Below are 23,287 nucleotides of genomic sequence, written 5' to 3'. Positions count from 1 at the left end.
AAGGCCTGATTGCTTCTACTAAAAATAACCATGTTCTGAGAAAGCAATCTTTCACAGTGCACTCCAGGGAGATGAAGACCTTAAGCACCACACCTTGCAACATGGAGATTCTGTCTATTGGAAAAGACACCTCCAGTAGGACTCTCTTCAACCTCACAGGAAAGGCCCCTGTTAGGTGCTGTTAACTAACCTTGTGCCACAAAACTCCAGGGAATTGACTCTCGGATTCGCGTGACACACCTAAAGAAAGCACCAAACCCTGACTGGACCTGCATGTCACCTGGTGACCTGAAAGTAAAGATTCCCCAGAATTGAAACAGACTACATGTCTCTGATGAGACAGCTTTCCCAGGATGTCCAGAGCAGGCACGTTGGAAGTTTGTCCGCCAAACCTTTGATGATGACATAACACTCCTGATAATCTCCAATGCCTATGACCTTCATAACATATGGACTTTAGAAAAGAAAAAAGCTAAGAGTTTTCCCTTCCACCCCTCTTTGTTACCTGAAGGTCAGTGACCTCAATAGGTTTCCAATCTGTGCACTTTCCCTGTAAGACATCACTGAGGAAAAGTCCTTCCTGGTATTGAGGGACAAAAAGCTGCTGAAACCAGAAAAACCTGACTCTTGATCAGCGATGCTTTCAGAGAAAGATCTTGATCAAAGGGGGAAAACGTCAAATTAGTAAACAGAAGCCACTTAACATCAAACTCTCAATTCCTCCAATGGACTCTTCATTTACAACCGCCTTCCAAATTTCCTCTTCCCCTCTATAAAAGAGTTTCTCCTTCCTTACTGCTGGGATCTTGCACATAGCTCACCATGGTTGCAGACCCCAACTTGCAATTCTTTGCTGATCCCAAATGAACCCATTTGTGCTGTAGAAATAACTGGCTATCTATTTGTTTAAGGTCAACATTATATAAATCTTAGCTTCACATTTCCCATAGAACTTTGGAATGTCTATCAATGGACACTGTGACAATATACCAAGAACAAAAACAGAGTAGAAGGCTTTTCACAGTGCCATACAAAGCTCAGTTACAAATATGCATCCTAGTATTTGGAAACTGATGCCTCTCTTAAGGAAGGAAGAAATTTTAGTGAAGAAGAAAAAGTGCAATGGATGCCAAGTGAGAAGATGCATAGATGCATCACAAGCAAAAAAAAAAAAAAAGTATAATACTAAGAACAAAAGACTTGGCTGACAAATGCTTAGGTACAACCCGCAAAATAAAGTCAGTTATTTGTGCAGTAGTGCCGTGAATCTACACACATTTTAAATGTATTCAAATATTTTGTACTTGACAATAAAGTCTTTTTGGTTTTGTGATTAATTTTTCATTATGTCCTTTTTAATGTCCCTCTTTTATTTTTCCTTATTTTACCTTTTGCAGCAAAATTGCCTTACAACCAATTAGTTATGTGGCAAAAATGTTTGCAGCGAAAATGCTTGCGGCAGACATGTCTACAGTAAAGCTGCTTGTGGCAAAAGTCCCTGGAGCACTTCAAACTGTTCAAGTAGATTTCCAACTCCAGGGTTTTTGCTGGTAAAATGCTTCACCAATTTGATGACTGCATTGTGTATAAACTGTTCCTTCATTTAAGAAGAAACTGGAGGGTCTAAAATTGATTGGCATAGCTAGTGATTACGGCCACCACATACTGAGTTCTTCTGCAAATACATTAAACTTCCTGGTAAAACCCAACCCTAATTAAATACAATCATCCACCTTCTCTGTGCTTGAACCTGGCAGTTAAACCCTTCTAGTAAGACTGATGCACACAAAAACAGAAGGGACCACTATAAATTCATGGTCAGTAACCTCACCTGAGCCCTGGATACTGCAAGCAGGCTTATTGTGTTTCTCTAGTTAGTTCAGTCTCTCACTCTGAACGGGTATTTCAAACCTTCCTCACTCTCCTCGGACACGTACATGCCCTCTTCACCTACTTCTCTTTCAAGAACTGAATTTCCCTATTGTTCTTGAAGGAAATGGAAGTCTTCAGAAGAGAGCTTTTGCCATTTTCTACCAACAGAGCTGAACCCATGCCCATCCTTTCCTCTTTTCTTCCTGCTACAATGGAGGAAGCACCTCTCCTGTCCTGTACAAGTGGGGAGGCCTATCTTTCTATGTGCTTTGCCACCCACCTTCACACTTTCTCAAAGATCATACGCAGCTAATCATCCTCTCCATATCTACGATGTTTCCCACTTTACTAAATCCTTTCTCTAGGTATTAAAATATGTTCCAGCATTCTCATCCTAATAATAATAACAAAAAATTAACCATCTCCAAATATCTCACTTGACCCCAAAACTCCTCCCTACTCGCTCCTCCCTTTTCTCTTCTTGGCCCCAGTTATCAATCTTTCTCTCAGCCACCATTCAGGGCCAAACTCAGGAAAGAGTTGCCTGCCATCAGTATTTTTTACCTCCTCACTTCCATTTCCTCCTCTACTCACTCTGGTCTGGCACCACCTGCAAACCAGTCCATCAATGGCTCTTATGAAATAAACCTCCATATCATTATGCCCAATGGGCACTCTTCGACCTTCATCTTATTTTCCCTCTAAGCAGCATGTAGCCCCACTCCCTCCTACTTGAAATCCTCTTTCTCTTGGCTTCTCTGACAACACTTAACTTAGTTGATTTCTCTCTTCCAAATGTCCATTCTCAGTTGTCTTTGTAAGCCCTTCCTTTCCTATTCTACCTTTAAATCTTGTAATTGTTCTCAGGACTCTGTCCTAGGCTCGCTTCTTGTCTTACTGTCTACCTTCTCTCCTTCAGTGACCTCATCCACTCCCATGGATTCTAACAACACCTATAGGAAAATTACTCCATATTTATGTTTAGCCTAGATGCATTTCAGATGAGGAAACTGATATCATCTAATACTAAACCATGATGACAAGCTTACCTGTATATGTGCAACTGTTTTCCTAAAGGCTTTTCTTTGTTTAACGTAGGTCCTCGTTTCTTCAAACATGAATTCACTGGCTGAAATTCCCAACTCAGCAATCAATAGCCTTTCCTATAACCCAAAAACTAGGTCTTGAACATTATTCTAATTACAAAAGTGATTTTCACCTGATTTCAATAATAATAAATTCTATAACTAATCTTTATAAAACTCCTAAAGATTAGTTCATTTCTTCACTCTTTATAAGAAAAGGCTCCCATAGAGGTTTATAAGAATATATTAACATATCTGTAATAACTTTCTAAAGCAAATCTTTATTTTTATGAATGGTTGTACTATATATAGATATCTACGTAATTTAATTCTCTCTTCTCTTTACTCATCTATGGGAAAGAAATTCCAAAGTTATTGATCTCTGCACATCATATTTCCTAACATATCTCTGGAAATCAACATTGTAAAGTGCATAGCTTAAATTCTGCCTATTAGTGCAAAGGTATCCATAGTCAGTTTAATTTCATCTTGATGGTGATTTTCATATTCTATTTCCATGCCAGTGTTCCTAGCCCTTGTCCCCAGTTTCATGTTTAGCCCCTGCTGTGGCAGTCACTGGGCAGATGCACCCTCTTATGTTAACCTGTGAGGTCAATGATCACTCAGCAACTACACTCCAAAAACACAGATGTGAAGACTGACCTTGTGTGGCCAAAACTTCTCAGTGTGAACTTAACAGCTTTCCCCTTTGATTCCCAAGTATTATTAAAAAACCTGCCAAATGTTTTGGCTGATACTTCCTTACAAAGAGCTAAGAATCTTTGACATAGTTAAGAAGCTAAAATCATTCCAAGAAAGAATCACAGAACTGAAATATCTGTTTTTCCCTACTCACTTATAAGCTTTGACTGGGTACCTCTGAGTTCAGTTATTTGCTTATCTAGCCTACAAAACTCATATTTTTTTTTATGACTTCAAGTTACATTCAAATGATTGGCTGTATCACAAGTTTTGTATGCACGGATTTATATAGTTCTATGTTATTCAATTCCAAGTCCATTATCTAATCAAAAGATAAAATCTTTAATACTTCTGACCTGTGGAAGCTCTTGCATGAGGTAATAGAAGCCTTTATTCCTGGGGCCGGCCCCGTGGCTGAGTGGTTAAGTTCGTGCGCTCTGCTTCAGCGGCCAAGGGTTTCACCGGGTTGGATCCTGGACCTAGCACTGCTCATCAAGCCATGCTGAGGTGGTGTCCCACATAGCAGAACTAGAAGGACCTGCAACTAGAATATACAACTATGTACTGGAGGTCTTTGGGGAGAAGAAGGGGAAAAAAAATGATTGGCAACAGATGTTAGCTCAGGGCCAATCTTTAAAAGAAGCCTTTATTCTCTTCACGTAGGGCACTAGCTGGCAACTGTACATCTTCACAGAATAACTCTGCAGTACCCTATGAGATCGCACAATTATTTCATTTAAATCTCCCAATAACCCGATGAGGTGACTATTATTTCCATTTAAGAAAAAAACAAAAAAAAACCCCAAACACTGGAAACCACGTTGGAGTGGTTAACGAACACAATGAGGACGTGGTAAACTAGGGATTCAAAGCTAGGCCCATCTGATCCCACAACTTGTGGCTTTCCCACTCAGAACTCTGTCATTCTAGCTCCAATATTGTCCAGTTCTCTAGGGACTGAGGACTAAGGATTTCTAATGCACATGAAGCAAAACATGTAGGGGATTTTTGGTAACTGAAAAATAATTATAAAATAATAGAAAAAATATTTTCTGTTCTTATTTCATAATTTTCTTTAATCAGTTTAATAAATAGAGGGCCTATTGTCATGCAGTTAATTTTGCCTTTTCTAAAGCAGATATTCAAAATTCACTTCCATTACTCACCACCAGAAAGAGATGCAGTTGCATAAATGCTGGAGTAAATTTCCGTTATTATTTCTGAAAAGTGTATTTTGGAATTTAGCATAGGAATGTATGATTGGGCCATATGTAGTTCTATATATAAGGCATAATTGTGTAAACCCAATTGTTTATAAATAATCATTTATCATTAATAATTGAGTAAGCTGAATTACTACCTGAATATGATTTATATTATGACTTACCTGGGCTTTTAGTCCCATTTTATGTAGCTTTCATCCCTTGATAAATCTTTTCATTCCATTTTCCACCAGAAAAAGGCTAATGCCATGGGCAGGAGAGCGAGCTTCACGATCTGTGACCGCCACTACGATCACAACAACACTGAGCCACCCATTAGCGATGAACACCTGCAACACCCCGATATACTGTGATGCTCCACGGTACCTCAGGGCCATGTGCAAGTCACGACTGGGGGAAAGTACATTCAAGAACACAAAATCAGAAAAGACGTGCTCCATACCACCCTCTGTCCTCTATCCAAGTATTTCCAGAGTTCATTATCCACACACGAGGTTATTACAGAGCAGGGGAAACACCCAATGCTTCAAAGATGAAGCCTATACATTTTCTTTCCATTATTAATATTGTAAATAATAATAATCAACAGATGTTATGTTCTCTCAAATTAAAACAAAATTGTCTATAAAAATGATGAACTGTATTTTAGAAAGAAGCTGCAGATGAGAAAAAGGAATCTAAATCTATAGTGCTCTAAATGGCATTATACCATTAAAGTCTTTGTACTTTCAGATTTGACAGTGTTTGAAAAGGCATAGTTTTGATTTTCATGATAGTCGGCCTACTTCTTTCCAAATGGCCTAAATAAGGAAGATACTGATTAAGGAGGGATAAAACAACAAACTAAATAAGAGATATTAGATTATCAGGTAGTATTTATTCAGAAAACAAATATACTGAGAGCAAATATTATAATTATCTTCTCGTTCTGCATCTTTCCTTGGTCATCTTAACCACTTCCATGGCTTTACTTGCCATCCATAAGCCGATGACTCCCAACCTTTATCTAAGTCAAATTTCTTGCTAGCTTCCAGACCTGTATTATCAACCTGCTTCTAGGGTGTTCCAACTGATAACTCATGGGCAGAACATATTCCTTCCCAGCTCTACTCCCATCTAATCCTGAATATTGACCTATTTTCCCTATCTCAATGAACGGCGCCAATAAATCGTGTTATCATACTGCTTCATATTCAATTTGACATCTAGTTCTCTCTAAGCATTTCAACACTTTTTCAATCTATTCACTTCCTTTCACTTCCATGTCATATCTTATTTAGGGCCCTCATCGTTTCTTACTTAAGTTCCTACAACTGATCTTTCTGCAGCTCTACTATCCATCGTGATGACAGAGAGATCTTTCTAAATGCAATCTGATCACACCACTTTCACATCTTAAAATCTGTGAATAGCTCCTCATAGGCTTTGGGATAAATTCTAAACCTTAGCAGGGCATGTAAAACTCATCACAAACTGGCACTAGCTTACCAGTCCTGCTACCTCTTGTCCCACTTTTCCCTCATTCCCCTTTCTCACATCAGCTCTACTGAATTACTTGCTGTCCCCCATATTCCAAGGTCGTCCTTACCTATGGGTCTTTGGAAATCTTGTTTCCTCTACTTGGGAGGCCCTTTCCCAACTCTGCTAGGATGAGTCCTACTCATCCTGGATGAAGTTCAGACAGCATCTCTTCCAAAAAGTCTTCCCAAAGTCCCCAGGCTGGGTTAAGTGCTCCCATAGCCCCTGAATTTACCATCATCTTAGTACTTATCAAATTGTATTCAAATGATCTATTTTTGTCTCTATCCCTTTGAAATAGTGGAGGTACAAAATGGTGTTGGTTACTCTCATCACCTAACACCCATGCCCTTTATGAGAAGATTTATGCTCTAAAATCCACAATGCTGATACTTACAAATAATGGGAAATGGACCAATGATGTTAGAGTTGTCTACATGAGAAAAAATGAAGGCAGTAGTGGTGGCATGGTTCTAAGTGACGCGATAATAAAAGACCCTCAGCATCTCTCTGTCCCGGGAGCTCCTTGAGGGCAGCAGCTATTTCCTAGCCACATATCTACCCTCAGTAATTAGAATAGCATTTGGCAATAGGAGGCCTCAAGGATGTTTGTTGAATAAATGAGAAAACATATTCCTCAAAAAAATTCTACACATCATGGTAAAAATATTTTTCTACAGTATTACTACGTTATACCACTCCCTTGCTCAAAAACCCTCCAGGTCTCCCAATTTCTTTCCTTTCTAAGATGTTAATGACTATTTGTGTAGCTGTCACAGTTGAATTCCTGAAATGGTGTTTTTTGTTTGTTTTCAATCACACAGCATCCAGGAATTAGTGCTCATATGCTCTAAATCCATGGTCTCAGACATATATTAACTATAGGTAATAAACAATAGAATGGAAAGGAAGGAAGGAGCGGTCTATAGAGCAAAAATTGTTCACTTTAACACTCTGATCTCAATTTGGTAAGGCTGAATGGAGTTCTCCCACGGTTGTTCTTGGACATGATTATAGAAGAAGGTTAATAGATTCTGAATGATTTCTGCAATAGCCTGACCTAATGTGAGTATTTCCACCATAATCAATCTCTTTTTCCAACAAAGTTATAAGGTAATTCTCTTTGTAAGAGGACTTTCTTGATTTCTTTCCTAATTATAACAGTCAAAACTTTAATAGAGCTGGGATTATCCATACAGAGGGCCATCTTTCTTTTTTTTTGGTATTGAATGCCTATAACATAAGCTCACTGTAGCTGTTATATAGATAGCATATTCTTATAAAGAAAAAAGAAAAAAATCTTCTATGAGTCCATCATACAAACATTGTGAACTTCCTTTCTGGTCTTTTTAAATAAAGTTGAAATTATTCTATATTTACATTCTATATGGATTTTTCACTTACATGTTAATATGATCTTTTCACTTAATATAATTATTTTCCTATACCATTAAAAACTTTGTGTCGATGCTTTAATGGGTACATCTTATCTATGCACTATATTTACTTACTTACTCCTTTAAATTTTTTGTTATTTCTAATAGAGTTTTTGAAATAGAGCCAGTGGTACTTTCCTGGGTTGTTCCCATAGAAGACAGTGTGGAAATTAATAAAAGAAACCCTAACTAAATCGGAGTCAGAAAAGCCTGTAGCGGAGCTCTCACACCCTATCACACATTGTCAACTACACCAAACAGGAAGAGACAGATGCTTGCATCTTTGACAAGAAGTAAAACTACCTTACAACTGAAGGAAGATTTTACTCCTTCACAGCAACAGCCCAGCCAATGAGAAAGGTCGCAGCCCAGGCAATGAGAAACGCTGCAGCCGGGCCAATGAGAAATGCTGCAGCCCGGCCAATGAGAAATGCCACAACCCAGCCAATGAGAAATGCTGCAGCTCAGCTAATGAGCAGCTGTTGCCCCCCCCCCAACTGCTACTCTCTCCCAATGGACTTTCATTTAGCGCAGCCCCTCCCTCCCTCTTTTCTCTATAAAAGCAGCTTCCTTCTTTGTTTGCTGGATTTGCCTGGGTTCACCATAGCATGCACATTCTAAATTGCAATTCTTTTGGCTATTCCTGAATAAAGTCATTTTGAGGCTAAAATATGAGGCGAATTTGCTTTTTAAGTTGACAGCTGTAACTTAGCAGATTGGGCCTGCTTAGAAAGCTAAAATCATAGGAGAATATGTTTTCCATTTCACTTTTGACCAAATTTCCTACTCTTCTGTCATAATAAGCCCTGTGTGTACAGAGTTTACTGATTATATATCAGAGCTGGCACTTGTTTATTATAATCCTTTGGATGAATAATTTAGACTAATATTTCTTAAAGTATATTTGAAAAACACCAGTGACTCATGGTAGTCTATAAAAAGAGAATTTCCTAGGGCATAAGACATACTGTATCCAACTTTTAGAGGTTCATAATGCATATCAGCACATCAAAGGGTGAGACAGGGTGCACATTTTCCAGATCAGTCTGATACCACAGATATTGTTTTTCTGTCTAGTAACTGTCAAACTAGATTACAGAATGGTCTTTAGAACTGGGCTGCTCAAAATGTGTTCCTCAGACTGACGTCAGTACACAAACTGCTATTAGTCCTTGACAGCATAAGTACAGAAATTGAGAGTGTTTAGAAAATTGTATAGCAGTTTGACAGTGCCACAACATTTAAGCTTATGATTTAGTAAATGCAAAGGAGTTAATGTAAAACTAATTAGAAAATTTTTTAAAAATTTAAAAGAAAACAAACAAAAATTAGTCCTTCAGCAGGTCTTGAAATACATGTTTGGGAAGACTTCCTTAGTGTAGAAAATGAACATCTTTTCCTCACTTAACACTCAGTCAACAACAAATGTTGACTGAGTGTATACCAGACACAGTTTTAGGTTAAAAAAACCCTCTGCCATCACTGATATTAGACTCTAAGGGATATACTTCTTCCTGAGCCTGTCTGTAACCTTAATTGGAGGGGACTTCTAATTGATGTGACTCTCAGAAGGACTGAAGGACTCTCAAATTCTATCAAAACTATCCTTTTCACCTAAGATCTTTTGAAACTCTTCTTGATACTTATGAGAAAGTCTTTTCCCCAGTTTCTCATCAACATCAAATTTATTAACCATTAACTATTGTTTGTCCCATATTTGGACAATGTGAGCCTTCCCTTCCCCTTTTCTGGTTTGATAAGGGCTGTGTGGAAGCTAAAAGAACATTTTCCGTATTAGTGAGGGAGCATGCAACATGGAAGAGGAACAGATCTCATGTAACAGAAATGTTGCAAAATTCTTACTGTCTCCAAAGCAAAACAACTCAATTCCTGTGTGAACTCAAATAAACTCAGTTCCTGCGTGAATCCCTAGATCTGAAAGAATCAGTGACGAGGAGTCTTTGAGACGCTGTCACCCATGGCATGACTGGAGGGAAGGGTGATGGAAGCCCCTCGTTACACACCTTGCTTCCATTGACAAGCCAGTCACTTCCATCCTTTCTGGCATTTGTTCTTACTCCTTGCAAATCACTGTAACTGAAAAAAAGGATGAAAAGTTAATTAATTGGTAAAAATTGAATTATGCAAATGTTGTTATGTAAGTACATATATAATGTGATAATTCAAGCAGGTTACACCATTGTAAAAGTAGATCTTTAACTAATATAGGAATGTTTACACAAATGCACTGAAAAATCATGTCTGATGTATTATATTCTAAACTGCTTATACAAATGTATATTGATTAACATTACATAAACTAACCAGATTTTATAGAGCATAACAAGGTCCAACTAGCATTCAAGACCCCCTAATTGGACTCAGATGACATTTCATGGCCTAGTATATCCCTGAGGTTATTTGCCAGCATATACTAGCCTGCCTGTAGTCACCTTGGTCCCCTTCCCCTATCTCTGTTGCTCAAAAGTTTAGATTTAAAAGACTATGTCTCAAATGCCACTTCTTCTATCAAGCCTGCTCTAAAAGTAGAATAGACTATTTTTCTAAATATAAAACAAATATTCATAATTAAAATATTAAAAATACAGACAATATTCCAGATAAAGAAGAAAAATGATTTTACCTCCTGGAACGAACATTTAAAAAATACATCCTTCCAGTATTTTTCTTTCTTTTCCTTTTTGCTGAGGAAGATTCGCCTTGAGCTAACATCCATGCCAATCCTCCTCTACTTTATATGTGGGTTGCCACCACAGCATGGCTGACAAGTGGTGTAGGTCCGTATCCAGGATCTGAACCTGTGAACCTGGGCCGCCAAAGTGGAACATGCTGAACTTGACCACTATGCCATGGGGATAGCCCCTTCTAGTATTTTTCTATAGAAACAGATACACACTTATATGTATTTTTATAAAATTGGAACCATACATATGATTTTGATCTCTTAATATCTAATGTTTTTCTATAAGATAATTTTTATTAGCAGCATAGAATTTCCTTGTATGGATTTATCATGCTTTTTAAAAACAATCTCCTATTGTTGAGCACTTAGGTAGCTTCGTATTTCCCTAAATATCCTACATTGACTAGATCATGTATAAATAGTCCCCATCATGTACTGCTGTGAGAGTTTCCTGATTCTTCTTCCCGTGTAGGTCTTTGTATTCTGTACCCCATGGCAGTCTGTTTACGGCTCTCTGTATCAGGCTGAATAAGGACCCTCAGAGACAGCAGGTGCTAATCCCCGGAACCCATCAGTGTGACCTTATACGGAAGAAGGGTCTTGCAGATGAAATTAATTTGACGATCTTGAGATGGGGAGATTATCTCGCATTATCTGGATGGGCCCTAAGTACAACCACAGATGTCCTTACGAGAGAGAGGCAGAGGGAGATTACATAGACCGAAGAAGAGCTGGAGCAAGGTGATCACGGAGGCAGAGACTGGAGTGATGAGGCCACACAGCAAGGGATGCTGGCAGCCAGCAGGAGGCGGGAGAGGCAAGGAATGGATTCTCCCCTTGAGCCTCTGGAGGGGGTCTGGCCCTTGGTTTGGGCCCATTGGTATTGATTTTGGACTTCTGGGCTTCGGAACTGTGAAAGAATAAATTTCCGTTGTTTTAAGCCACCGAGTTTGGGGTAATTTGTTACAGATGCCATAGGAAACTAACACACTCTCCTAGAGCATTTACCTTGAATTTCAGTTATTAATAAAAAGATCTCCTCTTTCCCACCTACCCCATTTATTAGACTCGAGTCTTTTGAGGAGATGGTGTATATCAAGATCACGTTTACGTGCCCTGCACCCAGCACAGTGCTTTGCACATTACAGCCACTCAGTAAACATTAGTTGAATTACATTGTTAAAAATGTCAAGTGTGCAGAAAAGAGTTAATACAGCAGGCTTCAAGCTGCTATCCTTGGAAAGGCCTGATTCCGAGTTTGGCTCCTGGCTGGTGTCTGTGAATTCGGATTTCAGGAGAGTTCTCACCGTTCCCAGAACGGGTGAGAGTGGCTTGCTGTGCCTAAACTGTTTGTGCCGACACCATGGCTTATGCTGAACGTCTGCTTTCCTTACGGCAGCCTCAGCTCACAGTACACACTAGGCAGAAGGCGCCCGTGTGCCAGCCTCCAACAAAGCCCCGGGCCCTGAGTCCCTAAGAAGCCACCCTGGGAGACAGCATTGCACATGTTGTCACGACTCGCTGAAGGAAGCGAGCGGTGTTGTTGTCACGACTCGCTGAAGGAAGTGAGCGGTGCTGTGCGACTCCATCAGGCGCAGACTCTTGGAGGCTGCTCCTGGGTTTCTGTGGATTTCAGTCCACGAGGCTCTTCCTTTCACTGATTTTGTTTTGTGCCCTTTCACTGTAATAAATTATAGCTGTGAGTACGATCACATGCCGAATCCTGGGACTCCTCCTGACAAGTCACAGACCCTGGGATGGGAGTCTTGGGGACACCTGACATTAGAAACAAGGCCACCTATTTGAGAGGATAAGTTAAATGACAAAAATCTGTGAGTCATTCTGTAGCCTGGTTTTCAGCAAAAGGATGGATGCTTACAGGGAACATATTAAAGCTGCACGCTGTTGTATTCTTTTGTTTTTTTTAAAGTATCTGAGTTGTTTTTTTACACTTTTTAATTTTTTTGGTGAGGAAGATTGGCCCTGAGCTAACATCTGTTGCCAATCTTCCTCTTTTTTTTTTTTTTTTCTGAAGCCCCAGTACATAGTTACATATCCTAGTTGTAAGTCCTAGTTGTTCTGTGTGGGATGCTGCCTCAGTGCGGCTTGATGAGTGGTGTGTAGGTCCACACCCAGGATCCGAAACGGCAAACCCCAGGCCACCAAAGTGGAGCACATGAACTTAACCACTCAGCCACAGGGCTGACCTTAGTTGTATTCTAGCATCATAATTTTCATCATAAATCAGTATGAAGTATCAGTTTACTAAAATCTGTATATGGTTTATTAAAATAATTCTTCTATACAAGGACATATCAAAGGTAACAAAGGTAAGGACTAGCTCAGTTTGTTGATTTTAAAAAAAACTTTTGAATGGTAAATATGAAACAATAAAAATGGCTTTAAAATATACCAGTTAGTGTTGCCAAGAATTCAGACTCTCCCAATAATCCCATTTAAGTAAGCATCATTTTCTCCATTTCACTGATACAGACACTGAGGCTCAGAGATTGTGCCCATGATCACACCGCTGGTGTCAGAGCATCAATCTGCTCTATGAGCTTGGTTAAAATATTTTATTTGTCATTTTCTGTTTTCTCCTTACATAGGGATCACAATATCTCTATATTTCCTACAGGTTATTGGGAGGGCCAAATAAGACAATCAGCTTGAAAGCATATAAAATGTTCCAGGATCGTGCAAATGTACTTAAGTGTACATAAAGGAGTCTCCTGTGTATATGGAAGGCAAGGGGCGGTGAAGCCCTGGGTCTTTTCCAGCGAACTCAACCTCCTTCTGTGAAAGCCAGATCAAAGCGAGGACACAGCGAGCAGCCGCGCCACCTCTGACGGTCCCCTCTTCTGTATTCTCTCCCTCCCACGTGCTTTCTCTAGACTTCTCACCTTACCCCTCAACACTCTAATCCTCTCCTTCGCGGCGGCTTTCTCCACTTTCGCTGTCTCTTACCCACACGGCCCCTCGGCTGGTCTGTCTAAACATCAGACTGATCTGCTATCCTTCCACTACTCGCACCAGACTTCCAAACAATCCGCCTCTTTTCTCCATCCTCATCCTCAGCGTCCTTCTTAATTACGTGTTCCTAACCACAGACGAGGACAGAGAATTTAAATAAGCTAAAATCAAGCAAGCCTCTGTAGTGGAAGTTGGAGATAAATCAAGATCTCTCATTTATTCTGTTGCCTCTAGATGAGAGGTAACATGAAGTGGGTTGGAACTGGAACACGCTGATCAGAGAGCTAATGTGATGTGATCAGAATACTGGGCAGTCAGCCAGTTATCTTAAGAGAGTTATCTTAAAAGCAAAGGAAGAAGATTAAATTCCTACTTCTTTCAGGTCACATTTTTAGGCAACAGAAATAAACAAAGGCAGATATTTTTGCAAAATTAAGTACCAGTATTCGCCTGTAATTACAGATTTATATCTGGGAAAGATAAATACAATTCAAGCATATTGCCAAGTGACACTATAGAATATTAAGACATTTAAAAATAAACTTCAGCGTCAAAAAAGAACATTTAAATCATTAGGGCCTGATCTTTGCAGAAACAAGTCTTGGACTTTCGATTACTGCCTCTGCCACATCCTCAGGTCCTTCCTCCGCACCGCCTCTGCCCCACTGGCCTGCAGGTCACTGCTCTCTTTACCTAAACCATTTTCCTTACCGCGCTTGCCTGTTAAACTACCGCCCCCTCTACACTGCCTTTCACCTCCCAACTCTGGAGAAGATCAGCCTGTGTTCTCAATACCATCTCACTGCCTTCCGAAGCAGCTTCCGCCCCTCCTCTCCACTGAAGTCCGGATCAAAGGATCACCAGTGGCCTGCCGTGACCTTTTCTCAAGTCTCAACCTCTCTGTGGCCTTCACATTACCAACTTCTCACTCCTGTCCTATCGCCTTTTCAAACTCACTTCCCCTCAGGCTCGTGACAGCACTTGTCGAGATTTCCTTCAAACTCAATCCTTCTGTCTCTGTTGCTGCATCCTGTGCAGCTCCAAATGAAACAGGACACCCAGGTCTCCTCCTCGGTCTCCTTTCCATCCTTTCACTTCACCGCACGAGGATCAGGTCCCACCGTGTGGAAGCTCTTCACCCCATCCTTCCATAACTGGTTCCTTCTCATCTGTCAGATCTCAGCTTAAATATCACCACTTTCCAGAGGTCTTCCCTAGTGCTTCTATCTAAATTCGCTTTTTCTTTCCCCACCAAACACACATGTACCATTAGTCTCTGGCATAGCACTTAGTTTCCTTCACAGTACCTATGACAATTTATAATTATGAACATATTCATTTGTTTCTTGTCATTCTCTTCAATAAGTACAGGGCCCACAGCTGTTTTGTTCGCCACTGTATACCTGGTACACTGAAGGCACTTACTAAGAACCGTCAAACGACTGAATACATGATCATATTCATTCCCGTTGCTTCAGTTCTTGCTTATACATGAATGGCTTTTAAAACCTCTTGCCCCTACAGTCTGTCTCCAGAGTTCCAAATCCATATTTTTAACAGATTGCTGGACATTTCCATATGAATGTCACACCACATCTGAAATTCATCTGCCCAAAATTCAACCCATATCCTATCATTTATTTTTGTTACATTGTGTTAATATCTCAGCTTTGTATAAAGCAAGTACTGGGAAAATATTTGCTGTTAAAGCATTGCTTCCAAGACCTCAAAATCAATTGAACGTTGAGTTACCCTCCAGCCTGGGCTCTCTCACTGCCACGGCACCAGTGCATCTCCCTGCCATCACCAGGGGTACATGCTTCATCTGTTCTTCCGAGACGTGGTTTGCAATACAGGGCATGACAATATCCGAATGAAGACTAAAACCTGGGCCTGCCCAACTCGAATATGAAAAAAAGAAGAAAATTTAAAGCACAAAATAGTTATTTTGTTCTATTTTTAGTCTCTTTGGTTTCCAATTAAAAAAACAACAAAATATTAAAGATCTTATCACATTGTGTGGTAATAGCCTGTCTCCCCGAAACCTTTTGTTTTTACTACTCTTTTAATTTATGGCTCTAACATAAGAGTACTCTAACAGAACTCAACGAACACTTATTTAGTGAATTAAAAGATGGAACATTTAAAAATATTAATCACCTACAACTGTATTATCCCAACACAGCAACTATTTTCATTCTGACAAATTACCTTTGCCATAGGGATATATTCCAATACAGCTGCAGTCATGGTGTAAATGTTGTACTTAACTGTTTTCTTTTTAAATTATACGACACGAAAAATCTTATTTTTTTAATCACAGTTGTCACAATAATATTCTTAAATAACTGCAAAATATTACAAATTGCTTATGTACCATAATTTACTTAGTCATTCTCCCACTGCCAGATATTTAGATTACTTCCAAATTTGGGGGATTATTCCCCAAAGTGGCATCCTAGATCAAAAAGCAGTCCTATTTTCACATTTTGTATGTATCCATATTTTTAATCCTCAAAGTATTTACTGTTCTAATTTATAATGCTACAAATAGTATATGAGTATGTTATTTTCCCAGCAACCTTGTCAGCACGGGGTATTATGATCTTTCATTTTCACTCACTTTTGTAGATACCCACAATGATACCACCAGGTAGTAGGGATGAACTTTTTTCATCTAAAAAAAGTCTATTTGCATTCTTTTTTGATGAACTGGTTCAAATCTTTTGCCCACTTATCAAGTGAAATCTTTCTTTGCTATCATATATAAAACTTTTGGTATATTTGACAGTAATATTTTTCTACTCTACTGTTCTCTTTCAAATTTCTTTTTAAAGGAGGAAAAATAACCAAATAGGTCAATTAGAAATGAAGCTATCTCTTTAATTTTCAACAGCACCTATTTTAACAACTTAAAAAGAGATTTTCCTATCTTCCTACATTCAAAAATGTGCAAGAGTACAGGGTGGCATAATCTTTCATGTCTTACAGTGAAGTTCCAATCTTACATGAAGATTAGAAAACATCGTTTTCATGATTTTAGAACAGTGAGCAGTGTGCTTACAAACAAGACTCAGCTTCAAATGTCCCCACACTCACTGCTCCCCACAGACCACAGCTGCCAAGCACCAGGCTCCCAGTGCTATCGCGATTCACTGGGCTGCATGGTGACACTGAGCAGGCCTTGTGTCCTAGCTTTTCCCAAGCTCCCTACTCACCTCTCCAGCTTCCTCCCATCTGCAAATAACAAACATTGTAAAATTACAAAAACATTTTTTTGTATTATTTAAATGGTGACAATTTGAATTTATGAATGATTTTGTGCAGGAATGCTCCCTTAATTTAAGGTAACTATTGTTGACATTTGGCCATACCCTTCTACCTGCATGATTCTTTTACCATTTCTCCTCCTTGTTCTCCTCCTAACCTCTTCAGAGTTGCCGCTTTCTTTCCCTGCCCCTGCTCTTGACTACTTGCTGGACCTGCAAATCGCACCCAGTGATATTCATGGGTGTAGGTTCTCTCAGCTGGTAGTCTTAGTTGTGCCACTCAGCCGTGGGAATTTGCCCAAACTGTCCTGTAAAGGCAACTGCCCTCTGCATGTTTCCTTAAACTGCTGAACTAATGGGACGAGCATATATGACAGCTGACAAGAATGGGCAACCTCATCACAGTTTAAGTAGAAAGCACAGAAGAGCAGAAGCACCTTACAGCATGGCTCCATCAAACGAACTTCTGAAAAAACTAGATATTTGAGTAGGATTGTGCAACCTCCGCTTTTCTCCTTTAAAAATGAAAATGAGGAAAGAAATGGCTAGCTGGAGACAGGTAAACAATCTGAGAATTTTTGTTTTATCTTTTTAAGTGGTAATTAGACATGGTTAGTAAGATATAGGGTATTTGAAGATACTGATTAAAGGTAAATACAGAGACCTCAGGAAATTTTAAAAGAAAGCTTGATTCCTGTGTTGCTTTGGTATGTTTTGTGTATTGCCTAAAGTAACTTTGGAACTATTTTATTGTCAACCTCAAATTTGTCAACTTCTATTATTTTTATTTCAGGTCTTCATCAACAATTTTTCTGGAACAAAATTTAAAATCAGCAAAGAAATAAACAAAAATTCTCCTAGAGTGAAGTAAACTACATTTCTTTTGTCTTTAAGAAGCTGGTTGCTTTTTACCTAAGATTAGTTATGTATGGCATCAGAGTTTAGCTAGTTTTGGTTATTCTTACCAAGAAAGTATTAATAAAAAATTATGAAAGCTCTTTTTAAGTAATATTTTAAAAAACCATTCTAATTGTAGTAAAGTACTGGCACTGAGTAAATTTTGGAAACATAGCAAAATCCTACTTTAATAGAAATGACAGTTTTTGGATCAGTAAAGTATGTAATCAGTAATTACTTAATCAATCAATATCTCGCCCAGTAATAAAAATACTTTGAGGTAGCCAATTGCCTACCAAGATTTGCATTATGCTGGCCTTTTTGAGCTTTTATGCATTTTAAGTCATTCATAAAGTAGAAAACAAAGAATATGAAATTGACCAATATTTTGTGGCCACTTAACCAGAGCTTTCAAAAATACCTTTCTTAGATTGAGTTGCAAATTTCCAAATTTTCTTTCTTTTTAATTGAGGTATAATTGATATATAATATTATATTAGCTTCAGGTGTACAACACAATGATTTGATATGTGTATATATTGTGAAATGATCCCCACAATAAGTTTAGTTAACATCCATCCCCATATATAGTTAGAAAATTTTTTTTCTTGTGATGAGGACTTTTAAGATCTACTCTTGGGCCGGCCTGGCGGCAGAGTGGTTAAGTTCACACACTCTATTTCGGGGGCCCAGGGTTTCACTGGTTCGGATCCTGGGCGCAGACATGGCACTACTCATCAGGCCATGCTGAGGCGGTGTCCTACATGCCACAAAAAGAAGGACCCACAACTAGAATATGCAACTATGTACTGGTGGGCTTTGGGGAGAAACAAGGAAAAAAAATCTTTAAAAAAAAAAATCTACTCTCAGCAACATTCAAATATGCAATACAGAATTAACTATAGTCACCATGCTGTACACTACATCTCCAGGATTTATTTATTTTAAATGGAAGTTTGTACCTTTTGATCTCCTTCTTATTTTTGAATTATCTATTTTAAAATTCACTTATAAACCTTTGAACCTTTCAATAAGCTTGAGTACCCTAATATCACTGTATTATACTGAAGAGCAGTAAGAATGTTTATAAAACACTAAACACAGTAACTTTTCTGCAGAACACACAGCATTCTAGGAAATGGCCCTTATTGTACTGATACCGACCCTGATATCAGTTTCCCTACATTAAACCCAGCATATATGAGTTAAAAGCAAAGCACTCATTCCCTGCTTACTCCTTGGCTTCCTGGCTTCAGAATCCACTATCCTCCATGGAGACAGACACAGCCAAGGACAAGCACCTGAATTCATTGTTTCTTCCCTGCAAAGAGATACGGGCTGGTGGGAAAGCTGCTGACCAGCAAGGTCATGGGCTCCCTCCTCTCTGCAAGTGTCTCAAGGCCAAACACAGGCTGGTGGGAAAGCTCTGACCAGCAAGGTCATATGCTCCCCCTCCCCTACCTAAAACCCCAAATAAAAGTCCTTCCTTTTAGCTTTTTGGGGAATTTTGGGATTTCAGTGTTAGCTGCCCTCTCTCCTGGCTCAGTGCTGTGCAATAATAAAGTCCTACTTTCTTCCACTACACCCGGTGTCAGAGATTGGCTTGCTGCACAATGGGTGAGTGAACTCACTTCAACTTCGATATCAGTACCCCTACTGTATATTAAAGGAAAATGTCCACTTACTCTGCGTGACGAGGAATCAATTCTTCTTGAAAAAACTTCCTTACACTTTCCCAGAAAATGTCATGCTCTGAAGAGAAGATTCTTCTAATTCCTATATCTGTTAATTTTTTAGCAGAAGGAGTTTCTGGACGTTCCTTCCCTCTGGAATGAGAACATCTTAAAAATATATATATGTTAAGAAAATTAAGTGAATTGTTACTCTTCATATCCAAACTAATGTCACTGAACAACATGGAAAAACCCTGATTTTTTTTCCCCAGAGACACTTTAGAGGCAGGCAGAAAGAGCCTGAAATTTGACAAACCTGTTCAGATTTGAGCACCACTTTTGATAGGATGTACCTCACCTAGATAAGATTAAGAAGCAGTTGACCCTTATTCAACTCACTCTTCACTTCCAAATCCATAAAGAGGACATCATGCCAGAACTAACCACATGTTTGAGTTGAGGAAAAACAGTGTTGTCACTTGATGTGGATTAAACTATGCAAAGTTCAAATATTACAATCAAACAATACTTATAAGTTTTCATGTCATGTACAATATTAAAGATAATGCAAACTCCCCCAAATTAATATTCTATCCAGAATCACACAATTGCAAATGGCAGGTGTGTAAGATATAAACCACCTTGATGTTATTGCTATATTACAGAGCCAAGCCGGCTGTCAATCAAAATCAGAATGCCCACCAATCTCTGCAAACATTAGTACAGAATTATTCAAGACCTTCAGAAGCTGACTCTTCCCTCCCCCGCCCCCACACTGAGCTTAAACTGAGACTGCTATGCAGTCCTTTAGTTCAATGCTCTTCAGATCTTTCCCCCCCGGGGTACTCTTGAACAGATTTTGCAAATCTGTGTACCACTTTGCACATTTTCATGCTCACATCCAAAAAACTTTTTTTTTAATTCTTTTTTTTACTGCAGTAACAGTGGTTTATATTATATAAATTTCAGGTGTACATTGTTATATATTTCGATTTCTGTGTGGATTATATCATGTTCACCACCCAAAGACTAATTACAATCCATCACCACACGTGTGTCTAATCACCCTTCTTGCACTCTTCCCTCCCCCTTCCCCTCTGTTAACCACCCAAAACCTTTTTATCATATATTCAAATATTGCCAATGGATGTTTTCCTGTTTTGCATGAAATCCTGTTTGGGTTTCTCTCTTCCTTAGTTGGACCATGCTATTTTTCTCTTTTTTTCTTTCTCAGTCTTTGTCCAGAAGATTTAGCCTTATTTATTAGCAACTAGGTTGTTTCAATCTTTTTTTTCCCCTAAAATGGATTATCTTGTTCCGGTTTATGTATTTTTGCTTGATGCTATGGACTGAATTGTGTCCCCCAAACTCATACATTGAAGCTCTAACTCCCAGTGTGATTGTACTTGGAGATAGGGTTGTGAGGAGGTAATCACAGTTAAATGGGATCATAAGGGTGGGGTCCTAATCTGGGAGGATTGGTGGCTTCATAAGAAGGAGAGAGATGTCTCTGTGCACAAGCACCAAAGAAAGGCCACATGAGGACACAGGGAGAAGGCAGCCATCTACAAGACAGGATGCAAGCTCACCAGGAACTGAACTGGCCCACACCTTGATCTTGGACTATCCAGCCTCTAGAATGATGAGAAAGACATCTCTGCAGTTTAAACCACACAGTGCATGGCATTTTGTTATGGCAGCTGGAGCTAATACACTTATTATACATTTTGTGTCATTTGGCTTTAGGTTTATTTTTTATATGCAACTTTTAGTTGAGTTTTATTTAACACAATCTGAGATGTCTCTGAAGTGGTAACCTTTAGTTGCGAACATTTAATACTACAATTTTTATACTGGGACTGCCTTTCATCTTCAGAAGCATTTTCCTGGTTGCTAGTCTTCATCCAAATCATCCTCTTTAGTGGCTTCTTCATTCACTGAGTCAACAAGTACTTGCTGAGGGCCTATTACGTACCAGGCCCCGTTCAGGTCACCTGGGATACACCAGTGAGCAAAACAAAGATCCCCATCTTCAGGCTCACATTCTAGAAGGGGAGACTGAATAATACCAAATGATAAATAAAGAAGCACATTATATAGTAAGTTAAAAGGGGATAAGCACTGTGGAAAAGAACAGGAGAGCAGGGATCAGAGCATGTGTCTGGGACAAGGCAGGGACAGAGGCTGCAGTATGAAGTGGTGCAGTCAGAGAGGGTTAGCTAGAAAAATGAGATTTGAACAAATGCTTAAAGATGACAGAGTTAACCAAGCAGATTTCCAGAGTAAAGGAGTTTTAGGACAGGAATACCATTAGAGCAAAGGCTGTATGCAGGATGGTATCTGACATGTTCTAGAGAGAGCAAGGAGGCCAAGTGTGGATGGAGCGAATTGAGCAACGAGAAGAGCAGCAAATGTGGTCAGAGGTAACAGGAAACCAGGACGTGCAGGGGACTTGCAGACCACTGCAATGTCACATCAAACAGACTAAAATTTACTTTATCCCATAACTGAAGTGTTTGGTTCCAACTTCTTGCTCATAGAAATAAAACTATAATGCACACATGTGTCCATACAGCTTTTCCATACTTGCGACTTTTCCTTAGGAAAAAAAGTGTGCTGAGACTAGAAAACTGGGGCTCTAAGACACTAAAGCATTTGTCAAAATAGTAAATAATAGAGCAGAAGTTACATTCAAGTCTGCCTGCATCTTAAAATTTTATATGCCATGTTAAGGGAACTTTCGGAATATTTCTAAGTAAAATACACCAAGACACAGGAAAGTGAAAGAAGTGCTAGAAAGACTTTCAGGTGAGCCAAAGGTGTTCAAGAGAGAACATGCAGAGGGAAGAAAATCGGGACACTTGACAGCAAGTTTGCTGGAACACCCATTTCTTACTTTAAAGACCAAAGGAACCTGTACTGAATAAATTGGCCCTTTTCCTCTACACAGACCAGGAAATCTGTCCTGAATAAATTGTCTGCTGTTTCCTAAGGCAATAAACTGCTACTAATCTAACAGGCTAGGCTTTAATTATTACTATTATTTTTAAGTCTCATTTACATTATAAAAGGGAGACAGTCTCCACCAGCACCTCCAGCAATACTTGGTGACTGGTTATAAATACCCAGTCTCGGCCCTCACCCCAGACCTACTGAACCAGAATCTGTATTTTAACATCCTTAAGTGATTCACACGCACACTAAAGTTTAAGAACCATTATAATAAAACTATAGCCCCTGACCTATTCAGAGGGACCCTCAGGTCTTCCTTTTTCCAACATTCTCTGTATGAGAGTAGATTTTCTTCCTGATAAATAAAGGAAAAGCAATAGGATATACTGGAGCATGTGAGGAAGCCATTTGGTTTAAATCTAATTCAGCCTGACCTTGTTTTCCCAAAAGGGCCTGAAGTGGCCTGTTGAGCATGCACTGTACACCTGCTTTAAATATTTACTATGCCCCAAAGATGAGAAGGATGCCCTTAAAGACAGAGATGTAGCTTCCTCCATATCAGCATTTCTTTAAAGATAAGCATCTCTTTCTGGGAAGTAAGGCTTAATTACTGACCTGCTGTGCTCACCTTGTGACCACTGACCTGCTGACCACCGACCTGCTGTGGCAGCTAAACCTCTCCTGACAGTAGTAAAGGAGATATTCTTGTCACGAGAGATGAAAGCTCTTTGTTCCAAGACGGTATACAACCACGCTGGACACCCCACTATTTGGTGCTCTTCCTTCCTTGGGGAAAACAGACCCAGGGTTATAGTCCTTCGACCTGGCTCCTAATAAACTCACCCCAATTTTGATTTATAGACTGATTATGGGTTATTTGCCTCAACAAGCGTTTGTCAATGAACCGCCAGTTAACGTGCCTGCCTGACGGGTCTCTCCTGTCCTCACCGTCCTCTCTGGGCACTGCCGGGGCTCCCTCCAGT

The 23,287-nt window shown here is 39.4% G+C and overlaps 1 long non-coding RNA gene across 6 annotated transcripts in view; it reads right to left on the bottom strand.

Annotated features, from left to right (window-relative positions):
- Positions 1–23,287, bottom strand: part of LOC124229637 (uncharacterized) — a 44,545-nt gene extending 21,258 nt beyond the window's left edge. For 2 of the 6 annotated variants that reach the window (XR_006885918.1, XR_006885914.1), the window contains exons 1-8: positions 23,253–23,287; positions 22,933–23,086; positions 19,365–19,505; positions 15,266–15,414; positions 9,861–9,933; positions 5,047–5,272; positions 4,016–4,203; positions 2,922–3,035 (exon numbers count right to left, since the gene is read on the bottom strand). This is a non-coding gene — a long non-coding RNA (uncharacterized LOC124229637). Of the gene's footprint in view, positions 1–2,921; positions 3,036–4,015; positions 4,204–5,046; positions 5,273–9,860; positions 9,934–15,265; positions 15,415–18,914; positions 18,968–19,364; positions 19,521–22,919; positions 23,087–23,252 lie in introns of those variants that run through there. The other 4 variants (XR_006885916.1, XR_006885917.1, XR_006885915.1 and 1 more) reach the window with 4 other exon arrangements.

Source organism: Equus quagga, chromosome 17 (assembly GCF_021613505.1).
Source record: "Equus quagga isolate Etosha38 chromosome 17, UCLA_HA_Equagga_1.0, whole genome shotgun sequence".
Classification (NCBI taxonomy): domain Eukaryota; kingdom Metazoa; phylum Chordata; class Mammalia; order Perissodactyla; family Equidae; genus Equus; species Equus quagga.
This window is presented reverse-complemented; position numbering and strand designations above follow the sequence as displayed.